The sequence below is a fragment of the Pongo pygmaeus genome, chromosome 7 (assembly GCF_028885625.2).
Source record: "Pongo pygmaeus isolate AG05252 chromosome 7, NHGRI_mPonPyg2-v2.0_pri, whole genome shotgun sequence".
NCBI classification, from domain to species: domain Eukaryota; kingdom Metazoa; phylum Chordata; class Mammalia; order Primates; family Hominidae; genus Pongo; species Pongo pygmaeus.
Genome location: NC_072380.2, coordinates 148,329,342 through 148,347,173, shown reverse-complemented (window position 1 = coordinate 148,347,173; position 17,832 = coordinate 148,329,342).

Here is a 17,832-nt window from a genome sequence, read left to right as displayed (position 1 = left end):
TCTGTACACATTAGTTGAATGTTTTACAGCAAAACTGCACATATCTGAGTTTGGCAAAATAATCAGAAACAAAATATTTCTGTCAGCGTCAAGTTACCCTTAGTGTCCGAACAGCTACCAAGGGGGTGATAAAGTGTTTAGTGTCCACTGCAAATGTGAACACATCCAGGTCTCATAGAAAAATGCCAGCTTGGGCTTGTGTTTTTCTTTAGTTAAGAGAGGAAGAAACAAACTTAACAAAAATGGCTGTGGAAAAAGAATGGACATAAAGCTGAGATTGTGGACTTAAGTTAGATCACTGAATTACAAGAGAAACATTTTTTCTCAAAATCAAAGTCAACTTTTGTTGGCAACTCAACTGCAAACTCGCTGAACGTCTCTGTGAATTTCATTCTTTGGCGTCTCTCTAGCGTAGCACTAGCCTTCCCACTAATATCAGCCCTCATCACCACCATGCCTGGATTTATACCAAGGGGAGACACAATGCCTCAAAATCCATTGCTTGTTGTTAATGGAGAGATGGGGGTTACTGGTTATACCTGGGCAACCTCAATCAACTTTATCACGCCTCTAATGATAGCTGGCATGTGGAACGCTCCAGCTTCCTCTGGCAAATCTTATCCTGAGAGCAAATTCTCTCTCAGTCTTTGTAGCCATACTTGTTGGTCTGCAAGCATTAGCAACTTAGATATACAGACTCTCATGATCTGTGCACAGCTCAAGAGTAAGTTACCCTTGAGCATATAGCAGTTGAGGCCACAAGTTAAGGAGTCTGATGCCACTGTGCGCCTGCCCCTAATAATCTGGGAGCTTTGGGGCAAGGCAGCCTCTTTGGGCCTCTCTTTCTGCACTTGCAAAATGAAGGCAGTACTACCCCCTCCCCTGCAAACAGTTACTTTAGGACCTCCATGAGTGGAATGTATTTAAAGTGTTTATCACAGAGCCTGACACTCCAAGGGCACAGAATGGGTGCAGTATCAGTAGAGCAGCACTGTCCCAAAATAATGTGAGCCACATGTTTAATTTTAAATTTTCTAGAAGCCAGTTGACAATGTGAAAAGAAACAGATGAAGTTAGTTTCTATAAGATTATTTAATCCAATATATCCAGAATACTGTTTCAATATATCATCAATAATTTTAAAATATTAATGATATTTTACAGTCTTATTTATTTTGACTAAGTCTTTGAAATCTGATGTGTAGTTTGCACCTACAGTACATGTCAATCCAATGTAAAATTTTCAACATTGGTTGAAAGGTAAAATGTGGTTCTATCCAAACTATAAAATTGTGTTTAATGGAAAAAATCTTACACTGCTTCTATTTTAAAATTTAACTTTAATTAATTAAAATAACATTAAAACCAATTATTCACTAATGAGAGCCCCAATTCAAATGCTCATTAGCCACATGTGGCTGGTGGCTCTGGTATTGGACAGTAGAGAGTCAGAAGATATTCTGGGACGTGGATTAGAAAACCCACCTGTAAGTGCCTGACCAAATAGGCTCACCCTTGTCTTACCCTCCTCCCCATGAAGTCCCAGAGTAGGCTGCCCAGGCCCAGGGCAGCAGCTACAAGATGTCCTTAGTGTGCCATGCCTCTGCGATCTTTCTGCCTCATCAAACTTGGGGGGCCAAAATGGGCTGTCTTCATTCCACCATGGGCATCATGACCTGATTCCAGGCAGGAGTAAAGAAAAGGGAAAGAGCTAAAGGGAAAATTCTCAGCACCTGTTGAGTCTGTGCAGCTGATAGGACTCCTTGTTGGAAGCCTCATCAAATGGCTTTTGCTTAAGCATCATTAACCAAACTGTATCACACATGGATACACTTATTTGCAAGGGGCAGAACTGGTAACTATAGTGTTTTCCCTGGACACATCGCATCCTCCAACAAAAGTAGAGTTCCTCAGTAAGGAATAGAGGACAATTGATGTTTAGGAAGCAACTGACAGCCTCTATCTGAGGTGGCATCTGCAATTGTCATGACCGGTTCAACTCCTGGCTCTATTACTGGACAACTACCATCAAATTCTCAGATGATCTGGAGGAGGCACTCACAATCTTTAAAGAAATAAAACAATAGGGTTGTGCATTTTTTGCTGGTTCAAGAAAACAAAACTCCCTTTCCTGCATGGCATCTTACAATTCAGCCAGGTATGACCCAGGGAACCAGAACATACAGGAAAGGGAGGGCAGGAGGACGGGACTGCCTTTCTGCGTGGACTCTGGATACTAGGAAGAAGTAGAGTCTTCTAGCCAGAGCAAGGTGTGGTGTGAGCAGGAAGTCCCTCCTTTTGGGGGCTGAGGGAGAAGCTGCGGCTCAAGTTAGTGCTGGATGGGGACTAGCTGTAAGCAACCAGGCGAGGGACTAGATGGAAGGCAGGTGTGTGCCCCCTGTTGTGGCCGTTTCTTTCTTCCAGGCACCAGAGATATTTCCATGGGCTCAGCTGTAGCTTGGAGGTCTTTCTTGAGATGCTGACTCCCTGTGCTCTCGTCTCCCCACTATGCCTCTGCTCATTGTTGAGCAGGAACAGATGCACTGTGAACCCCAGCATCACCTAGATATGGTCTTGTTTCCTCTTGGAGAGTTACTGAAAACCTAAACCTCACAGTGGGATCAATATTATGACCATTTCACAGGCCAATTGTGAGGCTGAGATGAACTAATGCACACAAAATACTCAGTTTCCCCCAGCACATAGTTTCCAAAAAAACTGTTCTGAACTTTTTCTTTTTCCTTTTTTCTTTTCTTTTTTTTTTTTTTTTTTTGAGATGGAGTCTCGCTCAGTCACCAGGCTGGAGTGCAGTGGCAGGATCTCGGCTCACTGCAACCTCCACCTCCTGGGTTCAAGTGATTCTCCTGCCCCAGCCTCCCCAGTTGCTGGGACTACAGGCGCAGGCCACCACACCCAGCTAATTTTTGTATTTTTAGTAGAGACGGGATTTCACCACATTGGCCAGGATGGTCTCAACCTCTTGACCTTGTGATCTGCCTGCCTCGGCCTCCCAAAGTGCTGGGATTACAGGTGTGAGACACTGCGCCTGGCCTCTGAGTTTTTTCTTATCATGTTACAGTGAGTTTTGTGTTTTCTTTCCTGTATCCTATTATTTCATATATTGGTCAGAATCTTGGCAGGAAACAAATGATGCACTCAAAAGGAGTCATTAAAGAGAGTTTCATAAACAGCTATTTATAAGGTGTGGGTAAGGCAAAGAGATACAAAGGGAAGAGTTTGGCCGTCTAAGCCACCAGTGGGAGACCTTCTCATCCTGTGCCTAAAGAGGTCAGGAAAGAGCAGATGTCAGAACCTGAGAGAGCTGTGGAGACGGGAACAGGCCTCCAGCAGGAGCTGTAGCTGAATATAGAAGACACCAGCCCTGCTGAACAGGGGCAGATCCAGGAAGGAGCCAAGGCACTAAACACCCTGACCTCACTCTTCCATCCTCTGATCTCCTGTGAATGCCTCCCACTGGCTGAGTTGGAACCAAAGTCAGGGATTGGGGAGCCCAACTGATGTATTCCATAAAGGCAAACCTCTGAGGATAGAGACTGAGGTTGAAAAAGGTGGAGAGTAGATCTAGAGGAGGCAAAGAAGACCAAACCCTTTTGCAATGTGCTGTAGTAAATAATTTTACCTGAAATATCTGGCACTGGCTTGTAGTAAATAATTTTACCTGAAATATCTGGCACTGGCTTACTGGATTTCTACTCTGGTTAATTATGTTTTCTCCCTGCAGTGTTTGGTATCCTCATTCAGGTTATGCATACAGGTGGCTTCTGGTTGAGAAGCCAGAGACAGAGAGGCATCTTGGTGCCACAGACAGAGCGCAGGTTCTGGGCTCTCCTGGAATTTCACTCTATGCCTCTCTCATTAACTCATCATATGAGCTAGGACAAGTTAACATGCCACTCTGAACCAAGCTCTCTAATCAGTATCATGGGAGGAAAAGCGGTCACCTCGCTAGGTAGTTGTGAACATTAAAGTGGTGTGTTTTCTATGCCTCTGCTACCCTGTGGAAGCTGTAGACACAATGGCTAGGAGCTCAGGTTCTCAAGGTAGCATTTGTGGGTTCAAATCCCATCTCTGCCATTTTTAGGCTCTGCGTCCTTGGGCTAATTACTTAATCTTTTAGTATCTCAGTTTCCTTATCCACAAAACAGAGAGAAATTGTCCCCACCATGTAACGTGATTGTGAGAATTAAACGTTCAATGACATGAAAAGTAATTGGGACAGTGTGTGGCACTTGCCAACACTCAGTGTCCCCAACTATATGTAAAGCACCGAGCTGCACGCAGTGTGTGCTCAATACCTGTTGAACTCCCTTCTTCTTTCCTTCAAGGGAAACGTGAGGCCTGATCAGCACTGAGCACATGGACAGCACCCTGTTGAGCTCTGAGAGTCAGAACTTCCTTTGCCCTGTTAGATCCAAGACAAGCAAGTGTTTGGGCATTGGAGCAGGAACAAAGGATACAGTAGGGCCCATGGATGATGGCTCACAGTCCTCAGGCAAAGGAAAGCACAAGAGCTGCAGCCCCGACGCCTCTGCCCAAGAAATAACTGGGTTTCTTCCAAGTATAGGGCTGCCTAGCGTAGCAGTTAAGATCCTAACTAAAGAGCTAGCTTCACTCTAGCAGTGTGATTTTGAGCTAGTTACTTAACATCTCTGTGCCTCAGTTTCCTCACCTGTACAAAGAGGATTACAATGGCACCTACCTCATCCTCACTGAAGATGAAATTAGTATATTTGAAAGTGCTCAGAACAGGGCAAGACATATAGTAAATGCTTTATAAAGATTTCTTAAATGAATAGAAAAATCTCAGTTCAGTAAACAAATTTTGCCCAATTGATTTCCCTAGTGTTCAGTACTGGTCTGAGTACTGTCCTCTCTTGGGTGCTGAGATCAAACAAAAATTGTACTTGTCTGTCCAGGATAAAGATAGAAAATGCTTAAGTCAGCAAAATCAAGAGGCCGTACATTGTACGGAGTCACTCAAATCCACTGTTTAGCATTCTATAGCCTAAGAATAATTTCATTTTTTAAAACTCTCACAGACAAAACAAAGCCTTGGCAATATTTCCTGATCAAGGGATAACAGAATTAGCCAACTGGAATGAAATTCTTGCTCCATCTTTACTGGCTTGTTTTTTTGTTTGTTTGTTTGTTTGTTTGAGACAGAGTATCGTTCTGTCGCCGGGGCTGGAGTGCAGTGGTGCAATCTTGGCTCTCTGCAAGCTCTGCCTCCCGGGCTCCTGCCATTCTCCTGCCTCAGCCTCCCGAATAGCTGGGACTACAGGTGCCCGCCACCATGCCTGGCTAATTTTTTGTATTTTTAGTAGAGACGGGGTTTCACCGTGTTAGCCAGGATGGTCTTGATCTCCTGACCTTGTGATCTGCCCGCCTCGGCCTCCCAAAGTTCTGGGATTACAGGCATGAGCCACCACGCCCGGCCTTTACTGGCTTGTTTGTATGACTTGGTCAAGTTATTTCACTTTCTTTGAGCCTCCATTTTCTCACTATAAAATGGGGATAATAATTCCTATGTCAAATATTCCTACAGGCATATAGCAGTTACTTAGTAAATGGGAGTGGTTTCCTTCTACCTTTCATCTTTGAACGTCTATGAATATGGAGAAAGTCTACAAAAAATCTAATTTTGGAGACTGAATTTCACAGAAGGCATCAGTTAGTCAAGCATCAACAAGTTTGAAGCCAAATGTCCATCAGGGTTTGTTTGTTTTCCTGACCAAGCAATGTACGGCAATGTTTCCTTCCTGTGCTAATCAGAAAGAAGTCTCTACTGTTCTACTTTGAACAAAAGGGCCACTTCCTCGGAGGCATAGCAGGAAATGCAGACTTTGGAGTTCAGCTTTTCAATGCCAAGTCATGTGATAACCTTTAGCAAGTGACAACGTTTCTAAGCCTCATTTTCCTCAATGGTAAATGTTGATTTTACAAAAATATTGGGATTGATTAAGTAATATTTTATACATACATTGCCTGCACACTGTATGGGCTCAGTAAATGATAATCATCATAGTAAGCTCATGTCCCCTTGAATAAAATTAAGCTTCTCATCAAATCAAACAGACTATATCTATAAAGTAGATAAAGAAAAACATCTCCAGAAATTGCTCTTGCACTGATTTATTTTCTAGGTTTTCTAAAACATAGGGAGGAATAAAACATTACTTTCCAAATACATAATGCCACTTCTGTTGAAGAAGCTGTTAAGTTTTAATGACATGAGAACAATTTACTTCAAGCAAAAGCCACAGAGTTACACCTAGTGCTGGAAAATTTGCTTCTAGATGGGCCTTTAAAATTAGCCGAGAACCTGAGGCTGTGTGGGGAGAGCTGTCGTGGTCAGTCATTGAATAGTTTCTCCAAGATGTCAAGTTTGCTCTTGTAACAGGCCCCTCCATTTAGCCTAAGACCCGTTAGAACAAACAAAATCCCTGATTAAAGGATTACTGTGGTCGTGTTTTTGCCTTTGTATCTCTACCTTTCATAAAATAGTTGTCCATCCTCTTACAAATAGCTTTTATTTTATTCTTCTTCTCCTAGTCTCCAACTCTCATTCTCTTTCAGTGTTCTCTATCTCAATGAATGGCCTCTCCATTATTCAAGAAACCTGAATACCACCCCCTCCCCTTCACCCCCACGGGGACTGTCAGCATTTCCTGTTGCTTTTCTTTCTAAATATTTCTGGATTCACTGCACTTCTCTCTCCCTACTCTCTCTTCTCCAGAGTCTTCTCACTGGTCTCATGGCCTCTGGCCTCCCTCTTGTCTGTTATCTACACTGTACCAAGACTGATCTTTAAAAATGCAAGTCTGGTTATTTCATCCTCACTTAAAACCCTTCAGGGGTCTCCAGTGCCGTTGGTTTAGATGAAGACCAAACTCTTTATTGAGCCAGGAAGGCCCTGTGTGATTTGGTCGTGCCTACTTTGACAATTTCTTCTAATATTATGCCAGCCACATAGATCTTTGGGTTTTGGGGAATGTATCATAAATGATTTGTGTGGCTGCTCCATAGCCTGGAATGGCTCCCTTCTGCTCATAGCATTAAAATTTAATATTCCTCTGATTCTGGCTATTAACCCATTTCCATCATTTCCTTCTACTGCATAACTCTCTTCTTTGCACCAAGAAAACAGTTCCTTCTGTGGCTGGTCTCTCTCCCTGGGGGCGGCATAGGCTTATATAGTTTCAAGTTCTGGTCCCTTTGCCCGAACTTCATAAACGGTGAACTAAGGGTCAACAGATTTTCCACAACCTTAACCTATCAGCCCATCACACATGTACACAAGTACACACACCCACACTGCTCCCCAGATTGCAGCACCTAAGCCAGCACCTGGGCACTTACAAAGCTCAGTAAATCAGTGTAATAAATCAGTGTAGTCAGAGATACAGCAACTGTTTCTGAGCACAGAAAAAATCTCATCGCTAGCATCATAAATCCTTTGTGTTCTTTTCCCTTGGTACTCATCTCTATATTGACTCCAGTGTTACTGACTGTCTATGATGTGCCTGCTACTATTTCAGGCTGTGGAACAAGTTCCTTGCCCTCAAAAAGCATAGAGTCCAGTGGAGGGGCATGCATACTGCTTACTAGCTTCATGGCCTTGAGGGAGTTACTTAGCCTCTTGTGTCCCAGTTCCATTATCTAAGAAATTAAAGTATCAGTGTCATCTTCACAGCATTGTTATGGAATGAAATAAACTAACACGTCAGTTGCTAAGAGCTGGCCTCATCAGACTGATGTGAAATATAAGGAGATAATACAAGACAAGTGCTTAGAATAATATTAGGATGATATCCATCTTTAATAAACACTAGTTCCATATTTTTATTATGGTAACAAAGGAATGTAGCTGCTGATTGTTATAAGTTCTCTGAAAGGGAAAGACCAAGTGCAATGATAAAGATGATTCAGGGAACATCTCAAAATTAGGTGGAGTGCTGAGGGAAAGGCCCTCTGATGAGGGAATCATTAAGATGTGAAGGAATTGACTATGATGGCCAGCAGAGGCCGAGGGTCAAGTCTGAGATGCAGCAGAGCAAAGTTGGGTCTCTGGGACAGACAACTGTGGTTCCAACACCTTCTCTGCAGCTCTCCGGCTGTGTGTCCTCCAGCCAGTCATGTCACCTCTCCGAGGCTCAGTTTCCTCATCTACAAAATGAAAACTACAATGTTCATTATATAAAAATGGGGGATAGCAATAACAGAGAGAACATTATCAATGTAGAAGATTTTAAATAAAATAACTCATATAAGTCACCAAGCACAGAGTATCTCACACAGTAGGCATTTAACAAATCACAGGGTGCTCTCTATCTGTCCATCTGCTCTTCTATGCTAAGCATCCTCCAAAATTAACGATTGCCTCCTGAGATCACACACATAACCAGTAAGTCTCAGGGCTTCAGAGCCAAGCGGATCTAACTCCAAACCCTGGGTCCTGCCTGCTTCACCAGTCAAATCCAGAATCATCACAGTAGCTAACCAGTGGGTGGAGCACTTCTTCTAACCCAGGCCTTTTTCATGAATGTTCTCTTTACTCTTCACAATATCTCAGTAAAGAGGATTCTATTTTTCCCCATTCTGTTCTTTTCTGAGAACTGAGGCTGTGCTAACTTGCTCAGTGATGGGGCTGCCCATGCATCCCTGAGGAGTTGGTTGCCCAGGGTGTCCCAGCCTGCTTCCTGTGTCCCTGGCCCATGTGTGGACTTCCTTCAGGAGATGGCATTCTCCTATGTGCTCAGTCTCCTACACCTATTGTGCTCAGTCTTATTCTTGATTAGTGTTCACTTCTTTCAGGAAAGTACTGGATTGCTTCAGGCCACAGAGATCTGAAGTGATCTGAAAAAGCCAGGACCTTAGCCACACTTAGTCTTGATGTCTTTTTGTTAACTTATGAAAGATTTAGCTTTTCAAGGGGCTGAAATTGCACCTGCCTCCCTCCCTCCCTTCCCTCCTGTCCTTTTCCCTTTTCCCTCCTCTTTTATTCTTTTTTCCTTTATCTCCCTTTGTGCATTGTACAGATCTGGGGACTTGGTAAATTGTCAAGTCCTGATGACATTGCGTGAGAGGCAAGGGAGAGGAGGAGAGACAATTCCAGTGATTCCAGCATGAGTGCATTGCACTGATTCCTCACAGCTGGAAGTAATGTCTGAACAGTCTCTGAGCTAAAACAGTGCTTTTCCTGAAGAAGCCATGTTTTCTGAAACAAGAATTAAGACACATTTCTGAGAAGGAAGCTGAGAAGATGTCAAGAGGCCAAAACATTGGGAATGTTGAGGTTGGGCTGGGGGCTGGGGCAGTACTTGAAATTAGATTTTTGTGTAGCATCTGTCAAAGGATAGTATCATTCCTGTTTCACAGATAAAGAAATTGAGGCCAAAGATGATTCAGCTTCTCAGTCGATGAGGCATTGCACTAAATGGTGAAACTTTTCCTTCTGAGAATTACCCCTATATGTATTCATAGCCTGTCTTCCCAGGCCCATCATAAGACTTCCTGAGCTCACGTAACTGCTCATTTGAGCATGGTCTATGTATGACCATAATCTCTCCTCATCACTCCACGGAGCCCCTCCTAGGTATGGGCTAATTCCCTGAAGTTCCTCAGACAAAGCATTCATCTTATTATAATGTAATTGTCTGTTGACTTGTCTCTTAGCCCCTGGACTGTGAGGCACTGATACGGTTTTGTTGTGTCCCCACCCAAATCTCATCTTGAATTGTAGCTCCCACAATTCCCACTTGTTGTGGGTGGGACCTGGTGGGACATCATGGACTCATGGGGGCAGTTTCCCCCATACTGTTGTTGTGGTAGTGAATAAGTCTCATGAGATCTGATGATCTTATAAGGGGTTTCCCCTTTCTCTTGGCTCTCATTCTCTGCCTGCTGCCATGTAAGATGTGCCTTTGTTCTTCCTTCGCCTTCCACTGTGATTGTGAGGCCTCCCCAGTCACGTGGAATTGTGAGTCCATTAAACCTCTTTTTCTTTATAAAGTACCCAGTCTCGGGTGTGTCTTTATCAGCAGCGTGAAAACAGACTAATATAGCCGCATTTATAGCTTGTCTACTTAATGCTTGTACTCCGGGGTCTGTGACAGCCACATTTTTCTGCCCTTGTTCTCCCTTCTAAAGGATCATTTTTCCTGTCCCCCAGCTGACACCACACTCCCCTCCTTCCTCCCGTGGCTCCCTCACACTTGTGCTTGTTCCTTCATAACTCATCTTGTTGCCATGCCCTTCCTGGAGGCAGTGCCCCTCCACTGGGCTGCCAGAGCTTTGGGCTTCCTCATGGCATGGCCGCCTGCTGCTCACTCATCCATCCCCTTTACTGGGCTGTGCTTTCCTGGAGGCCAGAGCCCAGAGGTTCTCAGTAAATGTTAGCTGAACAGATGAACAAATGACTCATCACTGTTGTAGCCCTGAATTTGTGGCAAGTATTTCCATTAATAGGTTCAAAAAATACATTTTAATATAAGTAACTTAAGCCATCTGCCTACATTTCATATCCAACATATTCATACTGGGCTGCTTTGTTCTGAGCTGTGGTAGTTTAAAACACAAAAGAAAAGGAAAACTAGTTATGAATAATCAGTTTCAGCATTTAGAAAAAAAAATGCCTATAGCTATTACCCGGAGAATTTTTAAGGCGGTGGAGGTGGGGAGGGCTTTAAATACACGGCATACTTTCCTGTACTCATGAGAAGCATCAAGTTTCAGGGCTTTTGCAGCTCCAAGTGTGAAAGAGAATGCGAAATTACTTAATAGTTTGTTATATATCAGATCTAGAAAGCCAATTATGTAAAAAAAAAATCACATCTATTTCAATAAAAGTGAAATCTATGTGAGCCAAAAAAGGTGTTATTTTTCTTCCTCCTATAACTGGTATTCAGAAAATTCAGGTTATCATCTCTGCCTCTACTATGATCAGAATGTGTCTCAGTCATTCATTCATTTATCTATTCAGCAATAATTGAGCACCATGTGCCTGGCCTGAAGAGCAACAGGGAAATGGCTGTGGCTTCATGGAATCCTCCTGGTGCTTCTCTCTGAGGATGACATAGATGAAACAAATAAGCTCACATATCAATATGGAAACGAGAAGTGGTGATAAATGCTCTGAATGAAGAACAGTGGGTGGCCCAATTAACTCAGATGCTCAGGAAAGGAACAGGCTACAGGGAGAACCCTTTGTCATGAGTCCTCCACCTACCTCACTGGAGGCCTAAGAGCTTGTGACTCATTGTCATAGGCCTCTCTTGCTTAATTGCTTCATCTTCAAAACGATGGAATATGGAATAAGGCTATTTCTAAGGTCTTCCTACCTCCAACAGTCTATGAACTTCTTTTATTAAATCTATTGAAATAGACACCCTCTGAATATTTCCCTTTATTCTGATTCCATTATGAATCACTGACAAAAAACAATGATGGTGATTTCATTTACCATCCCCAAAATAATTCAGAATTATTTTTATGCTAAATATATAGATATTTATTTATCTCATATATGTTTTGTTATAATATTTGAAAGCTGCATTCTTCTTCCACAGCATAATTTAACTTTGAAAAGGAGGTTTGTGTTAACAGGAAGAAACACAGAACAAAACAATTGATTGAAGACCTATGAGGATAAAATTTCAAGGAAAGAAAAATATGGCCAAATAACCCACGCTTGTTTTAATATCTATATAATCAACATCTAGTAGATTATATTTCTGAAATAGTATAAAATAATCTATATTTCATTAGGTAGTCATGTCAATTGAACAGAGTCTTGTCACAGAATGAGTTCTCTGCAATCTACAATTAATTAAGCAAAGAAACAAACTGCTTGAAGATCTGTTAAAGAGTATCAACACCATTATTTTTCCAATACAAAGTGCTTTCCCCTCCTGCATCTGATCCCTCTTTTTTTCCCCTCTGTAGTACATGGCTGCAAAGAAATTTTTAAAATAGACAGAGTCCTCATAATACAATTTTAGTTATCTCTGGAATGTGTCTCAAATCCCTGAATATGGTCTTCTTCTGCTAACTGTTCTCTGAGTTTTCACCGTGGTGGTTTTGTTCTTTGTACCTAAGGCTTTGTTTTAAATTGAACAGAAATTCTCTGATAGAAGTAACTCACATTTTTCCTTCCTTCCTTCCTTCCTTCCTTCATATAAGTCACCCATCACAGAGTCTCTCACACAGTTGGCATTTAGTATTCCTTCCTTCATTAGGCCTGCCTACCTTCCTTCCTTCCTTCCTTCTTTCCTTTGTTCCTTCTTTCCTTCCCTTCTTCCTTCTTTCTTTCCTTTGTTCCTTCTTTCCTTCTTTCCCTCCTTTTTCCCTTCTTTCCTTTGTTCCTTCTTTCCTTTGTTCTTTCTTTCCTTCCCTCCTTCCTTCCTTGCTCCCTCCCTCTCTCCCTTACTTCCTTCTTTCCTTCCCTTCCCTTCCTTCCTTCTTTCCTTCCCTTCCTTCCTTCTTCCTTTCTTCTTTCCTTCCCTTCCTTCCTTCTTCCTTTCTTCTTTCCTTCCCTTCTCCCTTCCTTCCCTTCTTCCTTCCTTCCCTCCTTCCTTCCTTCTTCCTTCTCTTCTTCCTTCCTTTTATTGTTCTTTGCTTCTTTCCTTCCCTCTGTCTCTTCATTTTTCTATCCATTTCCCTCTCACTCAAAATATCAAAACATCTCAATATTTTTGGTAGAAATGGGAATAGGGAGTTTGATAAACCATTGCCACCTTTGTCTGTTTTGTATCCTCTCGGAGCTGGCAAAGCCCCTGCAGGACTCAGGATGACACTGGGGTTTCCACTCACCTAGACACGATGTCAGCCATAGATGGGGCTTAGTCTCTTCCTCGTCTCTGCACAGTGCATGGAACAGCTCCTGGTGCCCTCTATTTGCTTAAATAAGAAAGCCAATTGAAGTGAATTAAACCCAGACTTGCTAGATGAGAACTACGGAATTTGAGTCTGGTCCCACTGTACTCATCAGGCTGGTGAGGAAATATTTATTCAAGCAGGAGTGAGGCTTTTCTTTTCATGATGTAATGAAAATTGTCAGGATGACATAAGTTAATATACTGACTTCGATTCATAGCAATGGTGGGACTGTGGGCAAATCATCTAATTCTCATAGCCTCTGTGTCTTCATCCTAAAAATAGGGATAATAATACTTCATTGGATTGGTGTGAAAGTTTAAGATGACATCATAATCAGCTCTCCTATAGGATCTGACACATAACAGGTGCCCATTACCTGTTTACAATCAGTAAGAACATTAGCACCTCCACCACCTGGAGGGTGACATTCTGAGTTATAACTTCAAGGCTTGGCATTGTTCCCTGACACGTGGTTGCTAAATGAACCAAATTCCATGCGTGTATTTGTTAAGCACCTACTTTACCTGCTCAGGTTTGCTGCTATGTGGGATAGAAGAAAAAGCTAAAAACAGGGCTCTATCCCTTAAGCAAGTAACCCGTTATGTTCTAGTAGATAATTTAATCCATCTCATTGTTTGGTAACAAACTGGACCAGCTGTAGACCGCCCAGGATGCCAATGAGAAGAAGAGTAAAACACTTTAATCTAACAACCTGCTTTCTCTGTCTGGAACATTGGTTAAGAAATAAAAAACAATTGCTGCCTTGTCTTCCTGGCTCATCGCCAAAAAAGGTAGGACAAGAAAGTCACCAACTGCTTTCCCGTTTTCTTACAGGTTTAAAATCTACACCAAAGCAGTGCACCTTTTTACAGAATGTCGGCTGAACTAGGAATCACAGCTGCCTACAAATTTCCTATGTGTCTAAATGCACAGTAGAAAAAGGAATGAATGAACACACAGTGTACATAATTCTGGCCTTTCCAGCTTAATTTTCACATTCTGGCCTTTCTTTACTTAATTATCATGTCCACAGGCATTTCACTCATTCACTCATTCTTTTATTCAAGCATTCACTCAGCTAACATTAATCGAACATCCCCTATGTGTTAGGCACCACGCAAGGCACTTTACCAAGTTACGGCCAGTCTGCATAACAAACCTGTAAAGTATTATTCCCATTGTACCGGTGAGAGATGCGGAAATGGAGCCTCAAGAGGTTAAATGATTTGACCATGTTTGTACCATTACTAACAGGCAGATCCCAATTCCAATTCCAAAACAGTACCCCTGTAAATCACAATTATGTTATTTAGGATGAAGTGTAAGGGAATTGCCCTCCAAACCTGAGCCTTCACAATTTTTTCCATCTCAGCTCAAGGATGAGTCCTATTTTCCATTCCACAAGCTGAAAACTCTTTTTCTCTCATACTCCACACCTAATGCATCAAAAAACCATGTTGCCTTTACTTTCAAAATTAATCTAGAATCAACCATGCCTCATGACCTCACTGTAGACTCTCAGGAATTGCTGGTCTCTGAACTGTTCTGCTTTTCACCTTGCTCCCCAGATTGTTTCCTCAACTCTGCAAGCCAGGGGGCACCTTTGCAGACAGACCTCAGACTATGCTCATCTCCAATGGGTCCCACCTCACTGGGAGTCAAGGCCACAGTCCTGAAAAAACCTGCAGGCCCTTCCTGGCCTGGCCCTCCATTCTCTTCCTGGCCCAGACATCCGGCCCTGTCCTGCCCCCAGCATTTGCACAGAACCTGCCTTCCGTCTTCAGGGATTCTTAGCCACAGCTCACTTGGCCTGGGCTCACCTCTTTTGCATCTTTGCTTAAATGTCATCTTCCGGGTCATGCCATTCCTGAGTACTCCAGTTAAAACTGGACTAAATGTCATCTTCCGGGTCATGCCATTCCTGAGTACTCCAGTTAAAACTGGACCCTGTCCCCCTGCCCTGCTTTATTTTCATCACACCTACTAGCATTTTTCACCTTATAATATAATATATAATTTGCCTTTTCATCTTGCCATCAAGTGTCTTCCCTTTCCCCTAAAATGAGGCTAGCAGTTTTCACCTTTGTTCTCTGATATATTCCCAGCGCCTGTCACATGGTAAGTGCTCGATACACATGTTTTGAATAAAGGAATAAGGCTGGGCTTGGGGTGCTTTTCCAAGGCACTAAGATGATGTTATGGCTGAGGAGTACAGGCACATCGGAATCTTAGTCCAAGCCAGAGACATCCCTCCAGTGAGATCCACAGGGAGACATACACACGAGAAACACAAGACATACACACAAAATCCACAGGGAGACATACACACAGGAAACAGTATGAGGCAAAACTAAATGTGAGTTTTGATTGCCTAGTGATGTGGGCTCCAGCCCCCAAAGCAAAGCACTCTGATAAAATGAGCTAAGTCAGGTGGCCTCAAGTAGGAGTCCAAGGGGTTTCTACTACCCCACCCCAAAACCAGACTGCCAATCTTATCACCTGTTGACCATCATCTGTAAGTCCAGGAAAGAGCACCTCTTACTACTTCTACTGTGGGTGTAGAAGAGGAGAGGGAGCAAGAACCCATTTAGAGAGAGAGAGAGAGAGAGAGAGAGAGAGAGAGAGGAAACAGGATCACACTCATGTCCTGACCTGCAGGGTGCAGTGAATCACCTGCCTGGAATCTGACCAATTCAATGAGTGGGAACCCCTCCCTGAAAGACAGGTAGGCATAAGAGAGATTCCTGTTCCACTCAGGCCAAATGCACACAGTTTTTATTGTTTTTTATAATTTATGGAGAATAACCATTTTCTGTATCACTAAAGACTGTGTAAACATTGTACATAATACCTGTCTACTATCCATCCTAAGGGATCAGGGACTTCCTTGGACAGGAGAGGGACCCTCGCTGGCTGACGATAGTCAAGCCCCTGCTCCAGCCTCTCAGTCCTGTGGAAGGACTATATTCAAAATGATTGACTACATTATTACTCTTTTTAATTTTGTATAAAAACAACATGTCAGTAACATATGATCCAGCAATTCTACCTCTGGGTAATACCCCCAACAGTTGAAGGCAGGGACTCTAATAAGTATTATGCACCCATGTTCATGGCAGCACCACTCAAAATAGCCAAAAGTTGAAAAAAAAAACCCCAAATTTGGTACATCCAATGGAATATAATATAATTTGTTTATGTGGTTAAACAAAATGTGGTAAATCCAATGGAATATAATTCAGCCTTAAAAAAGAAGGAAATTCTGACATCTGCTGCACCATGGATGAGCCTCGAAGACACTATGCTAAGTGAAATAAGCCAGACACGAAAGGACAAACACTGGTTGATTTCACTTACGTGAAGTTCTAGAGCAGTCTCTTTCATAGAGACAGAAGGTAGGATGGTGGCTGCCAGGGGCTGGGAGGAGGAGGACAGGGAGTTTGTCTTTAATGGGAATGGACTTTCAGTTGGGCAAGATGAAAAAGTTCTGGACATTGGTGATGGTTGCACAACACTGTGAATGCCCTTAATGACACTAAACGATACACATAAAAATGGTAAGTTTTACGTTAAATATATTTACCGCCATTGGAAAAAAACACAAAAACTCCCCATTAGTTGACACTTTCACACAGTGCCTGGCTATCCACGGTCCCCAGAGCCCCTACATCCCTGCAGAAGAACTGTATTCAGAACGATTGTATTAATGCAAGATCTAGTTCTCTTCTAGCCCCTTTGCCTGAGTTTGCAAGAGGAACTTTAGATAACACATGAACTCAATTCAAACTGCCTTGAGCAAGGTTACTGGCTAAAATCGTGTTCAAGGAGCTATTGTTTTATAGCATACTACTCCAAAACTTTCTATTTTCCTCCTTGGTTCTGCAGATTGACTGGGCTCTGCTGAGAAGTTCTTTCTTGGGGTTTCCAATGTGGACACAGTCAGATGTCAGCTGGGGCTGCAGTCACCTGAGGGCTCTCCAAGGCCAGGTGTCCAGGCCGGCTCACTCATGTGGCTGTCAGATGATGGTGGCTGTTGGCTGGTGTCTCATCTGGGATTGCCAAATGGGGCACCTCCACATGGCTTCACCATTTGGTTTTTGGTTCTCCAGCAGGATAACTTGGTTCCAACAATGAGCATCCCAAGAGGTCTGGGTGGAAGCTGAAAGGCTGCTTCTGATCCCACCACAGAAGTCCCAGAATATCACTTTCACTACATTCTGTTATCCAAACAAGTCTCCAAACCTCGGCTACATTCAAGAAGATGGGTATGAAACAGCATCCCTTGATGTGAGAAGCTGCATGCACATATCAGGGAAGGACACTGATGGAGATTGTCCTGAAGACCATCCACAACAGCAGCTGTTTCTGGATTGACAAAGAAATCAGGAAACGTGTCCTGGCACAGAGTAGGTCGTAAAACCCAGGGAGAGGGGTAACATTGGAGATTCGGGATTCTAGATGGAAATATATCTTGGCTCTAGGTTAAGGAAGTGGGTCAAGGAAGGGTATGAGAGGAAATGGACTGAGATTGAGGTCACCATGAATATCGGAGACAGGAGGGGACTGGGTTCCTAGGCCTCCAGGTCACTTGCCTTAGGCTTTACTCCCATTAGTTGGTGAAGTGATAAGTGATAGAGTCAAACAAATACAGTGATCTCCCAGGAAAGCTTGATGCTCAAATGTTTCATGCCATAGCTCATTGAGGTGGCCTCATATAGGACTGAAGAATAAAAATTTGTAGGCAGAAGCCAGGTAGTGTATGCTCCTCAAAACAGAGGAAGTTGATGGCTAATTTTATCAGTGTAGATAATCCAAGAGAAAACAATTTTAATTAAAAAGAGACATCTAATCAAGTTGCCCTACACCCTCAGTGGACTTCCATCACTCACTGTGATGCTCTCAACTGGGAGAGCTTAGCAGCATGCTGGGCAGGAC